This window comes from Neophocaena asiaeorientalis, unplaced genomic scaffold (assembly GCF_003031525.2).
Source record: "Neophocaena asiaeorientalis asiaeorientalis breed wild unplaced genomic scaffold, Neophocaena_asiaeorientalis_V1.1 scaffold150, whole genome shotgun sequence".
NCBI lineage: Eukaryota > Metazoa > Chordata > Mammalia > Artiodactyla > Phocoenidae > Neophocaena > Neophocaena asiaeorientalis.
In genome coordinates this window covers 22,346,853-22,356,032 of record NW_020176571.1, presented here as the reverse complement: position 1 = coordinate 22,356,032, position 9,180 = coordinate 22,346,853, and positions in this window count along the sequence as shown.

The window sequence follows — 9,180 nt, the reverse complement described above, 5'->3', positions numbered from 1 at the left end:
TTTCATCACCACAAAAAGAAACCTCGTATCCTTTTCCAGTCATTCCCCGTTCCTACTGTTCCGTGCTCCTCCCAGCCCTAGACGAGCATTAATCCCCTTTTTGTCTCTATAGATTTGCCTATTCTGCACATTTCATATGAAAGGAATCATGCAATATGTAGTCTTTTGTAACTGACTTCTTTTACTTCACACCATCTTGACAAAGTTTGTTGATCCACTCTACAGTTGGTGGATATCTGGGTTGTTCCCACTTTTTGGCTATTTTGAATAGTGCTTCTATGAACATATACAAGTTTTTGTGTCAGCATATGTTTTCATTTCTCTTGAGTATATACCTAGGAGTGGAATTGCTGGGTCATATGGTAACTCTATGCTTAACCTTTTGAGGAACTATCAGACTGTTTTCCAAAGTGGCCGTACCAGTTTTTTCATTCCCATTTGCAATGTACGAGTCTTCTTATCTCCTCTAGAACTTATGGCTCTATTCCTTGTCAGGGTACTTTCTATAAGCCATCTTTTTTTTATTGTTAGTTACCTTTGCTATGCATGTGTCTGCAGACCCACGATGCTAATAGATTGTAACCTTCTGAGAAGAGAAACATGGTTCCTGCCCTCTAGAAGATAAATTTGGAGCTGATATGGAGAATCAAATGAAATAGAGTGATAATAAGCACGGAAATCAAGTTTATTGTTGAAATGTGGAGGAGGACCATCTCATTCACCCTGCACTAAACAGGACGTACTTCTCATAAAATGTAAAGCTCAAGATGAGTCTTGAAGAATCAGTAGGAATTGGCCAAGCTAAGAAGAGATGAAAGTGTGCTCCAGATAAAGGAAAATGTACCTGTATATGTATTTCCTTGCCTATGAACTGTTGAGGTAAGTATTGTATAGTGTGTAGGTAAGTATAGTGAAGCAAAGGTGAGGATGTGTGGAAATGTGGCAGGATAAAGGGGAAAGGTAAATGGGGCAAGATGAATGGAGAGTTTTGTAAACTACTAAGGAGTTTGCTATATATCCTGCAGGTAATGGAAAACTAATGGGTTATTTAGGCAAGGTTCAGGGAGAATTACTTCAGGAGCAGTATGGAGGATGGATCATTAGACAGGGAAGAGATGGCCAAGACTGGAGAAACAGAGAAACCAGTTAGAAGACTGATGAAATAACTAGAATGAGAAATTATGAAAGTCTGAGTTGAGGTAGTAGCCATGAAATTGTCAGAAGATTTGAAAGGTATGTGGGCAGCAAAAAAAAAAATTAAGAAAGAACTAAAGATGTCGCCCAAGTTTCTGGTGCTATTCAAAGAAGAAGGGGATTCAAGAAGAAGACGGAACACTTGCTGATACGAAGAATGAAACACTACAACTTATTACTGTTGTATTGTACAATGCTACAGATCTTTGTTTATTTGATCAGGGTTACAGCTCCTTGTCTCCTTCATTTTCTTGGTCACAAGATGACTGCCTTCAGCAACAAGGATCATATGCTTTCTCATTCAAATCAAGGGTAGGGGGATGGGGGAAAGGGGGCCACATCACACAGTTCTGGGCAAAAGTCCTGTGGTTGGTTCTCACTCTCAAACCATTTCTTATGGACAGGGGAACACCATAGGTCAGGATTAGATGATCCCAATTGGATTAGTTTGAGAATAAGAGTGAGGTTAGTTCCACCTAAACTTCTCAGGTGTATGCTTCACAATGTGGGGGGAGTGAAATAAATGCCAAGTATCCACTACAGTTATTTTCAAAGCATATAAATATGTAACAACTATATTATTTTCTTTGTTGGAGTAAAAAAAAAAACTAACTCTAAGCATATGTAACAAAGGCTCTGACTCTATTTTTGATGTTTGACCTTTGACAATTTTCAAGCCTCACCCATTCCCTCTTGCCCCGCATCTGGACAGGCTGATATGAAAGCCTGCGTTCTCCCTTCTCCGGTGCCACAGGGAATTTTCACCCTAGTGCCATGCCCTAGCCACCATAAAATGCCCAAGGCCAGTCTCTCGTTGTGTACTCTCCTCCAACCCTCCTATAAAGCCATTTTGGACCTGCTTGGGAAGACTGCCCTGCTCTTTCTAGAAAGTCTCCTCATGTAAGCAGTAAACTTTCTTATACCACTTGGCATCTGCATGGTTGAAATCTGAACCAAATTTTAGGTGGGTGTCCGTCTCACTTCTATGGGTGACTGCAACAGCATGTGAACTATCGATACATAGGCGAAAGGATGTAAGGAACAAACTGTGAAACTTTTAAATAAGCACTCTTCTAGCACCTTCCTTTTCCTATATTCATTGTTCATTTATGTGAGCCTTCAAATCAAATCAATATAGAGTTTGATTCTTCTGCTACTGATTCTCAGTATTGAATATTGAATGTTGAATATTGTATTGAATGTTAAGTCAGTATGAATTTGCTTGTTATACTTTACCTCAAAATACTTTAGTGTAGGTAATGTGATGTAGTGTGCATGTACTTTACTTAATTTACTTTATCTTCTAATGATCGTCAGTTGCCATAATCTAGAGTTCACACTTTAGAAGTATTCAGCTGGTGTTTAATCAGAAAGGTTGCATTCCAGACATAGCAAGGATAAGTGCTTCAGCTATCATTGTCTTCCATTAACACTTGGGACTATGCTAATCAACAAAATGAATGCTATAGATGGGTTTTCATGGGTGAAATTAAGGGTTTGTTGATAAGCATGATGGATGTTATAAATTGACTCTCATTGATGAGCCAGTTGGGTTCATGTTATGTATATTGGTTAAAATATTTCAGAGACAGTCCCTACCTTTCATGACCAAGATTATAAGAAGCTCTGTAGTCGACACTTTTAGGAACAACAGCCTCCAGGCCTCAAACTTAAATGTCTGAAATCCTAATAATTTTAAGCATGCCAAAGGTGGAGCAGTTTAATTTCTACTTAACTAAAGGAAGAATCACGCTCATTACAGAGATGACTGGAGACATGATGGAGACAAGGAATAAATTATTGGTGCCTTTCCCTCCTCTCCCCCCATGCATCTTTGGAATATCCCCAATGCAGGTGCCATTAAACTGAGATCTCAGGATAGGCCATTAAACTAAATTCAGACTGGTAAAGACTGAAGATCTACTAGGAAATAGAAATTCCAAGATATAAAAATTTGAACTACATATCATTTCTGGCCATGGTCACTTCCCTACAGAAACAACAAGAAGCAAATTGTTCAAAAACCTAATATTAAAGGGAGAATATATTATTAAATAACGCCCAAGCCTGACTGAAAAGTAGCCTGTGACTACTGCAAGTTACGATCATCCTCAGAATTCTGTACTCCATCTAATAGGAAATGAGCTGCCAAAATAGTGTAACTTCCTGAAAAGAGCATCTTCCCCAATGAACCTCTCAGGGCCACATAAAGGACACACAGAGCAAAGCAGCACCTGCCTAAAGAACACACACCACAGCCAGCCAGGAATCCTCACTACTCCTTTCTTCAGAATATGACAGAAAACAGTGACCACTGTGTAATGTTTCCAAATATCCTCTTTTTAATTGGGAGTTTCTATTGCAATGTCTTCATCCCTTCTCTTCCATTGCATTTTGCATTCATTGGGACTAAATAACTTGTCACTGATTGCTAGACCATGAGGAACTCCAGGTGAAGCTAACACACTTTGGAGAGACAGACAGAAAACATTTGCTAATTAAAGTGATTGGGTACGACTTCCCTGGTGGGGCAGTGGTTAAGAATCCGCCTGCCAATACAGGGGAGGTGGGTTCGACTCCTGGTCTGGGAGGATCCCACATGCCGCAGAGCAACTAAGCCCGTGCACCACAACTACTGAGCCTGCGCTCTAGAGCCCGTGAGCCACAACTTCTGAGCCCTCACGCCACAACTACTGAGCCCACATGCCACAACTACTGAGCCCACACACTGCAATGACTTAGCCTGCGTGCTGCAACTACTGAAGCCCGCGCACCTGGAGTCCGTGCTCTGCAACAAGAGAGGCCACTGCAATGAGAAGCCTGCGCACTGCAACAAAGAATAGCCCGCACTTGCCGCAACTAGAGAAAGCCCACACGCAGCAACGAAGACCCAACGCAGCCAAACAAATAAATAAATAAAGTGATTGGGCAGCAAAAGGGTATACTACAGTTATCCAATCTTTCCCCATGGCGCAGCATTCAGGTATATTGGATGAAATTGACCCTAACCTTGGTTAGTCCTGATTGGTATAAACCAGAAATTACTCCCAACCCCCTTGCCACAGTTTATTCGGGAGGGGGGGGCGGTGAGAAACCAAGTCAATCATTGCATTGCCCTAACCATATGAATTGTTTCAGAGATCATCCAACAAGCACAAACCTCAGGACAATTGCTCAATGATTGTTGGAAGGAATTTTCTCTCTTCCTGAGGAGATAAGTGAAGAAGCATGTAATTCCTATTGCTTTTAACAATCATCTTGTGACCATGAAGGAGACCTGTCTGAGGCTAAAAGCAGATGCAGATTGCAGAACAAACCTGATATAAATTGGAGAAATGGATCCGAAGCTTTGATTAAATCAGTTCTAAAGCTTCCTTCACCTCCACGGGACTTTTCATTTATGTAAACAATTTCCACTTATTATTTAATCCATTTTGAATTAGGTTTTCTGTTACTTTCAATCCCAGGTGTTTTAACTGGCAGAAAGATTCTGTATCTGTATCTTCATTTTAAATGTCAGAAAATAGTCATTTTCTTAAAATGGAAAAGAGCCTGATTTTCCTTCTTCCCTTTGAACATGCTCATACCAGAGTGAGATTGAAAATGAGCTACTGTCCCTGAGAGCAGTTCTTTCACATTCATATGATACTCAGCTTTCACATTTAACCAATGGGAAACTATTTCAAATATTGATTTGTAATATTATATATGAAGTATATAAAGAATAAACTGTGAAAGCTTTATGTAAGCACCTTTCTGGCCCTTCCTCCAATCAGGTCTCCTTTGAAGTCTGTACAGGATGTAACCCATTAATAAAAACTTCATTCTATAGGAGATATGTGAACCCTAACTTCTCACTCTTTTGTAAATTGTCATTGGTCACCATTTGGTTTTGACAGTTTAGCTTGATTTATAACTGGGCAAGAATCACTCCCTAAAGTTTGAAAATATGAATTAGGCCTCAGGGCCTAATACACAAAAGAAGGCCCAAGGCAGAAAATGAAACAAGAAAAGCCATCATTTCATTCATGTAATCATTATAGTAAATTAATAAACACTTATTTACACGATGAGTTGCCTTTAACTATGATCTCCAAATAATAACACAGAAATGTGGCCCCTGTATATAGAAAACACATGCGTCCACTCTATTTTCTTTACTCCTCATTAAAAAACATTGACTTGTATCTATGGAATGAAACTTCTAACATTAAAAAATGATGAAATATTTTTTTATATTCTGGGTTAATTCTAACTTCTAAATTATTCACATAATTCCCAGTGCTTAATTAAATGTCACATCTCGTTCCTAAACACTATTTTTTGTGATGCATGTTGAAAAATCCAAAAGTGACCTAGGTTTTGCATCTATATGAAACGATCGTATTGCTTCCTTAGAACTCACTCTACCACTTTTGCAGATGGAGCAAGCAATACTCTGGGCAGAAAGCCATGTGAGAGCTGCTACAACTAAGATAAATTGAGTCTGAATTAAACTTTTTCAAAATTTTTGGTGCACCACAGAATTAACACATCATGAAAAAACTCTGAAGTTTGAAAAATGGAGTTTGAAAGAACATGGTGGGACCCCAAGCAGCATTCTCCTGAGAGTCTGATCACTCTTTTAAGTTGACCAGAAAAAGCAAAGTATTACATATGAACAGTGGAAGGCCCTTCCATTTATTTCTTTCAGTTCGGGAAATTAAATGTTTCTAATGATAAAGAGAATTTTGTGTCATGTCAAACTTTAACCTAGCATAGAACAAAAAAATCATCCAACATCTGAAAGAAAATTACCCCTGTTGGAGACCAGCTCTACCTGCATATTTGTTGTACTGTCATTCAGGAATACCTGGCTTACAATTTCAATTATAAATAAAACATGAATCAATTTTTTCTTTGATGACAATATCTAAGAATTGTCAGCATAGTTTTAAGGAAACTATTTGAAAGCATAGTTTTAACAATATAAAGACACAGAGTGTATCTAACCCGCAGTGTCTAAATCTGTTTCTGGCAATAAGCCACAAACCCACTGCTTTTTTTGGGGGAGTGGGGAGTTTACTAACAGCTAAGGCATTGTTTTAACCATTATTCATATTATACGTTTTTACATTATTTTAATACATTTATCAGAATCTTTGCTTAAGATGTGTATCTTAAACCCCAGCATCATATAGTAATTTGCCTAATTTTTCTACCAAACAATTTAACAAATGCCAGTAATGCCTTTAGATAATAATGCCTAGAGATTGACAATAAAATTAGCTTTTACATTAATGAAGTTATTTTTTAAGTAAAATTAGATTTATGAGATGCCCCAAATCTAGGATTTTATAGAAATATTTGATAATGAGACTTCTGAGTAACATATGGATTATATGAGTCCTGTTATAAAGAGTATGAATAATTGTATGCTCTTAGTTTTCTGGTAAATTGCTGTGAATCCTTGATCACCATGTGATTAAGGCACACAGGCAACACTTCCCCCAACTTTATAATAGTAGCATAAAGGCTTATTGTTAACAATGTGTAGTGATGTGAATATGCTTTACATCACTATACATAAGATATATATGTGTGTGTATTATCTCCCAATTATGTTTACTCACTCAAATATACAAGCATTTGTGACTGAGTTACTGGCTCTTTACAGAAATTCACTCCCCCATCAACCTTAACAAAATTATTCTCTCTTGATTCTCTGACTTCAGACTACTCTTTATCCAATTCAAAAGATCCCTTTCCTCCACCCTCTACTTCAGTGTAGCTATTCTTCAAGTTTTCAGCCTTTGTTCTCTTCTAGCTCAGGTTTAGCCATTCTCTGTGGGTAATTATTTCTTCTCACCAGAGACTTTATGTCCTTAATACAAATGATTCTGGAATCCACAGGTGTCTTCTGAATAAAATCTTCTCTCAACCTACATTAGTATACTCCACATGCCTACCCAAATTCCATTCTCTGTATCCATATTTTTTGATCCCATGGAAGTTTTTTTTAACTCTCTAGCCCAGTATTCTCTCTTAAGTTCAAAATAGACATATAGCTTGCCTGCTAGATATGCCCCTAAATGTCCCACAGGCAACTTACATGTTCCAGAAGAAACTCATTATCTGTTCTCCCTTAAACCTAACCATCTTCACTCAGTTGCTTTCATAAGCACCTGCATTAGTTAAGACTCTAGTTTCAGCTCCTTTAACCAAGGCTGGAAAATAATAGTGGCATAAATAAGAAAAGTATGACATATCTCACATAAAAACATAAGAATAGGCAACCAGGGCTCCATGAATACCCAACCCAGCCTCCTTACATCTTGTGGTTCTCCCATTTTGAACACGTAGCTTCCTTTTCAAGGTCTAAGATACATGCTCCAGCTCACGCCATCACATCTGCGTTCTAATTGGCAGAACAAGGGAAAGGGGGAAGTGAAGGGAATGCCTCTTCTTTTTAAGGGCGGGAACAGAAGGTACACATATCACTTCAATTCACATCCCACTGTCCAGAACTTTGCCACTTAGCCATGCCTAGCTACAAGGGAAGCTGGGAAATGTCCTCTTCAGCTGCAGCTTTGTGGCTTGCTGAAACTCAGAGATTCTACTACTAACGAGGAAGGGGATAATATACACTGGGGAAGAAGTGTTGATCCCTCTCACATCCACTCTCTGATATTTCACTACTGCTACTGCCTTGTTAAATATACATTTACTCTTTTCATGTGAATGTACACTGAATGGTTTCTGATCCTGTAATCTGGGTGGGGTAGAAAAGAATGCATTCATCAAACCAATGGTTACATACCTTGTTCCTAAGCCTGAATTAATTCACTCTAACAAAGTGGGTTAACTCTAACAAAGCTACCGCATTGACACAGTAGCTGTGATCAGGGATACTACTTGGTTGAGCTTGAGACAGTCTATAGTCATCTCACAGGATCCACCCAGTGTTTTCAGGAGCCAGAGGAGTGAATCAAATGGAGATAAGATAGGGACAACCACCTTTACATCTGAGGTCAGCAAACTTATTCTGTAAAGGGCCAGATACTATTTTAGGCTTTGCAGGCCATGTAGTTTCTGTTGCAACCAGTGGACCCATGGTATACTAAACCTTGGACAGAACTCCATTTTTTTAACTGCCGTTTATATGCTCCCACTCTTACTGGAGGGTCCTGATGATGTGTTAGGTTTCCTGGTTTCAGTGTTGACTAAGGCTCAGTGCCCATCTGTTTCTAAAATGTAAGTGACCTTTGGTCCCTTTTGAAAAGGACTGGGAATCATAACCCTATACTTGCCATGGTCATAACAGGGTCCATCCCTGTGAGGACCTACCACTTCAATGAATGGGTGCTGGGTCTGAAACTTGGCTCAGATCCATAACGTGGGCCTCCCAGTTATCCATCCTTGTGTCCTTCTGCTGGTGCATGCTGAGTGATTCCACTGTTCATTATCCTTCTGTAGAGCATCAGTGCTGCTTAGCAATAGCCATCCAATCCCATTATCTTTATAGCCACTATATTCTCCATACATCTCAAATATCTGACTCATTTGGCCAATTCACCAACAGTGAAAATTTTAACAACTGGACCACTATATTGTGCCAGGGGCTATCTGTGTCCCATGTGCCACAAATGATGAAGTTTTCATTGCCAGAAGACAAAATCCTATCTTAGAACCTACTCTCTTGGACCACTCCTTAACAAAATGCACAGATTATGTTCTCAGGAAGCAGAAACTGAGACAGAATTTTGGGTGCAGGATGTATATTAGGGATAAAACCCTTAATAGGAAGGGAAAAGGAAGCAAACTCAGGCAGAGGGAGAAACTGAACTGTGATGCAGATGCAACATAGCTTCAGCTAACCCATCAGAAAGCTCTGGAACAAATATGCCTTTCAGAGTCCTGCATCAGGTCAAAATGACCAGATCTTTGTACTACCACTTCTTTCAGTCACCAGATGCAAATTGCCCTGGGAAGGGTATGACTTTTGGA